General features: G+C 48.3%; 1 pseudogene; it reads right to left on the bottom strand.

Annotated features, from left to right (window-relative positions):
• Nucleotides 1-587: 587 nt before the first annotated feature.
• LOC123638807 lies at nt 588-4,404 on the bottom strand (annotated as a pseudogene).
• Between the last annotated feature and the right edge of the window lie 257 nt (nt 4,405-4,661).

Here is a 4,661-nt window from a genome sequence, read left to right as displayed (position 1 = left end):
ACAAATAGACATAGCAAACAAAAAACGTGACATCATGCTACCCAGTTCTTGAATCACTGTTTTCTCCACTCTGGCTGCATGAACAGGCTGGTTCCTGGAGTGATTCTTTGAGGACATGTGACTGTAAAATGCCGCAGAAGTGGCCACTGGCTTAGGTCTAGGGAGAAGTTTGACATGATTTTCTTCATTACCAGACATGCCTTTCTTCTTAATGCTTTGATTAGCAGCATTTTCCTTGCCTGCCCACTAAAATGTGGATGGTTTCTCCACACACCCTCCCCATTTGTGATACCCTGGTCCTCCCAGGGCACCAGTCTCACAGACCACCCACATAAGTCACGCTTCCTCCACAGAGATGCCCTCTCCAGCCCTCCACCCCACCCCTAACACCACACGACAGGACCGATCCCATGCCTTAACAAGGAGAAGCCTCCAAACACATAAGTGACAAAACTCTTTAGCATAAAGGTTTTGCAAAATAGTCTCAATAAAGAGAATTATTTTGCTGTCTTAAGTATTAGCAATGATTATCCTTATGCTACCTCTCCCAGGTATCTTATACAAAGGGGTCCTAGTAACTATTACCTTTATATTATTATGGTCCCAGTTCCTGTTCTTGTGGACATCAGTTTCTTATTGGGGTTAAATGTCTTTGTTCAGTGCTTGTCCCCAACATTACAGACAACTGCAGGCCCTGAGTCTGGGCTGGCCACAGCCACAGCAGTCCAAGAGCTGGCTGAGGCTCTTTCACAGGCAGAGAATGAGAAGAGCCCTGGCAACTGTGTTCCACTTCCTCTTGTGACTTCATCATACACAGCTTGAGTTTGCTTTCCACCAGGTTGTATTGAGAGCTACCAGGTCTGTCTGAGTCCTGGCAAAGACAAGAACTACACTACTGGGCTGACTGCACAGCTCCCAGACCCCCAGCTGCCCTTAAGGGAATGTCGTTCTGTTTCCTCTTGCAGTGATGTCTTCTAGGACACCAGAAGCATTTGGAGGTGGCTCCAAGGGTCCTTCTAGAGAATCTCTTTTCTTTCCCTATGGTCTGGCGGCCTTTGCTTTCTTTTTGAGAGACCAGTTTTGCAAACTGGCCACGCCATTTCTCAAACACATGGTGGGATGGAGAGTTACAGAAGGCGTTTGTGAATGCCACGCTTTGGTGTCCTTTTTTGTACAATCCAGGTGGCTGCTGGCCTGCCCTGATGAGGGACCAGGGATTCTAGAAACAAGGCCAGAACTGCTACAGTAAGAAGAAAGCTTTTCCTGTTTCCTTTGAGCCTGAAAAGTGCAGTCTATTGGAGAGGAAGTTTCAGCGGGTGTGAACATGGAGTGCTCAGAAATCTGAGAAAAAGCCCTGTCCTGGGAGCTCCCTGGTGTGCCTGATGGGGAAGTGCCCGGAGAGGAGGAGCTGGGATAGCCAGGCCGTGGGCAAAGGTTTGATCTTGAGGGTAAAACCTTCCCAGTGCTTTGGTTTGTGGCACTACTCTTGTCCACCTCGATCCCCAGGACCAAACTCTGATTAATAAGCTTTTGTCCCTCTATTTGCAAAGACTTATGCCGTTTGAGATAATCCTCCTCTTCACGCAAGAGAACAGATTCCCAGCTGCTTTGCTGCTGCTTCTTTAAACAAATCCCCCTGAGAAAGGACAATTTGCCTTTCCGGTCATCTATGTTGGGCTCTGAGCGGCGCTGGTGTTTCCTGGAACTCTTGAAGGCATCTGCTGTGTGTGGTGGGGAGTGTCCAGATGTATCCACAGCAAACAGCTGGTTCTTGGAATGCTCCTGTGAGGACACAGAAATGGCCCATGGCTTGGACTTACAGAAGAGTTTCATACAATTTCCTTCCCTACCAGATAAGCTTTTCTTCTTAATGTTTTGATTAGTGGAATTTTTCTTGCTGGTATCAGTGCTTGTGAATAAACTCTGCTTAAAACCTGTCTTACCGCCTTCCTGGAGGGGTTGATTCTGCTTTGAGAGTCCTCAGCATTTTGACAGAGACCTGCATCACAGATGGACTTGCATAGCTTGTTCTGATAAAACTCCCTGAGACAGAAAAGCTTTGAATCAGATAGTGGATGCTGGGCTCTGAGCAGCACTGGTTTGTCCTCATACTTTTTGCAGCATCTGCTGCAGCTGTGGACAGGTGGCTGGGTGTGCCAGATGGGGCCATGGCAGGATCCTGCGCTGGATATTTGTGCACACTATGACATTCACTGGCTTGGATTCTAGAGGCTGTTCCATCGGAGCATCTCTTCTTTAAAATTGTCTAAGTCAAACTCATTCAGGGTTAAAGGTGTTCCACCTCAGGTTGGTCGAGGTTGTAGTCACTGAAGGTTAAAACAGAGTCCATGCTTCTGCTCCCCTGGCCAAATTTCTTTACCACGTCACTGCATGGGGCATCGGCGTCCTCATTTAGTTCATTTTCCAAGCTGTCGTACAAGGAGTCACTCAGTTGGAAGCAAGAAATATCTGAGGCATTTCCTCCAGTGTCACATCTCACTGAAACCTCTCCCAAGAGGAAAATGATTTCTTCTCCAAATATCCTATGGCAATTTTCAATCAGAAATTATAAAAGCAGGGTGACCTTTTTTGTAAACTCATTTTCTAGTTCTGGGCTGCAGGAAGTAGGAGGCCAAAGAATGCTGGAGCGATACACACCACTAAATTAAATGCATTCATCTGATTGGACGAGGAATGTTGCTCAGTGTTGTGTAATACCCCAGAAAGATACGTTAGGAGAACAACATTGGCTCTTGGAAGCTGGTCTAATAGCCTTTGAGTTGTATTTACATTTTCTTCATCATTTCTTTGATCCATTACACAGACCCAGTGATCATAGAGATCTGATGAAGAAACGCTTCCTGGAGTATTTTGTAGAAAATCCTTTAAGACACATGCTAACACAACAGTGATTTCATAGTCCAGTTGTACTTCAACTCCAGGATTCAGTTTCGCTTTTAGTTCTCTGCACGATTTCATATTGGCTGGTTGCCTGAAGATGCCTTTTGTGGGGTCAGGGTTCCTTTTTGATTAAGAAAGAAAAGTATGTCCAAGATAGGTCTGGGCGGATTGTCGTTCTTGCAAATATTTGGCAGAGAAACTCCAAAGAGCTGTCCTGCCGCAGGACGAGATGTTGGCGGTGACATGGGTAAGCTGTCCTTTTGGTTCTAGCACTCACCGAAGGAGATGGATCTTCTGGCCTGAATCACACTGCAGGGTGAACTGGACTGCTCGTCTTCGGGCAGCTCTTCCATGAGGAAGGTTCTTGGAAGTTGAAGGGGGTGGTAGAGTCCTTCAATCCCGGTGTCAAGAGTGCAGTGTCTTGAAGACGGCTCATTTCATTTCCACAGGGATCCTCATGCCCAATGAGTGGGTGTGGCCCTTCTTTTTGCCAGAATTGACCCATAACTGGTAACCTCTCTCACAGCCAGTAGCGTTCATTATAAGATTATGTTGATACCTTCGTTTGCTGTATCTGAATTCGTTACTGTGATAGTTTTAGAATAGACACAGTTCCTGGTGTCTTTGGTGAAGATTTTGAGGGAAATGCCCTTCAGGTAGTCTTTCTCTTTCTCTAGATTGATGTGTCTCTGAAGGAGAGAGAGACACTTGTCCTTTTGTTCTGGAGAACTGAAAGTGGCTGCAAAGTTCACAGTGGCCCAGCCCAAGATGAGAGATTTCATAGCATCGGTGTTGCTGTCTCCCATTTCCTCCACACACCTTGCAGTCCACGTATCGGTTAATTTGATTTTGTTTTTCATCTTAAAGTTATTGTTATACTTGATTTTGGCCACGACACACAGATCATTGAATATGAAAAGCTGCCGCTCCTGCCTCTGCAGGCCTCTTCTGAGTTCTACCCAGCCATCAAGGGGCAGAGTCCATTGGAGCACACAAATGATGACAGAAATGCACGTGTGTCGTGCTAGCAGAAGGACTTGTCCTGCTGGTACTAGGCGGTTTTTGCAGGGCTTTATCCAGGATAAGAGGAGAGGCACGCCTCCTCCTTTCTACTAATGCTTTCATTCTCTTCCTCAGTGACGACTTCGGAGCTGACCCTGCGAAAGGTCAGGCATGCCCGGGACACCTGGGGGAACCGAAGACTGGGCACACATTTGGGCCAGGGAAAGGCGTCCCCCACACCAGCCCAGCCTTCCCGCCAAGGGAGGAGCCGGGCTGCCGATTCCTTGGAGGATGGAGGCCGGGTGGGAGGCTGCGGGGTCTTTTCCGAGAAGAAATCAAACTCTAGGTAGGAAGAACTGAGGTTACCTCGGGATGCACCGGGAGCGACACGAGAGATGGCGGGCACCGGGCCCGGCGCAACGGCCTCATCTTCTTGGTGCCTGTCAGGGAGGAGAAGTGCCCCGGCTGTCCCCCCAGAGTCTCCTGCGGAGGAGACATTGCCGCCAAGAACATCTTCAAGCAAATCCCCACCCTGGAGGAGGCTACGCGGTCATGTTCTGGGTTCTCAGCTCGGGTGCAGGCCACGTGCCCCCGTCGGGGCAGGTACCCCTGCTTGCGTGCTGCACCAAAATGGCTTTTAAAAGTGCTTGAAACATCACCTTTTAGGCCTGTATGCTGACAGATTAGTCCCTTCCTCTTTGAGGATCCACCACGGCATCATGGCACACAGATCGACATGGGCGAGCTTGCGGAGGCGC

Source organism: Lemur catta, chromosome 5, assembly GCF_020740605.2.
Source record: "Lemur catta isolate mLemCat1 chromosome 5, mLemCat1.pri, whole genome shotgun sequence".
NCBI lineage: Eukaryota > Metazoa > Chordata > Mammalia > Primates > Lemuridae > Lemur > Lemur catta.
Note: the sequence above shows the minus strand (reverse complement) of the source record. Positions and strands in the feature narration are given on the sequence as shown.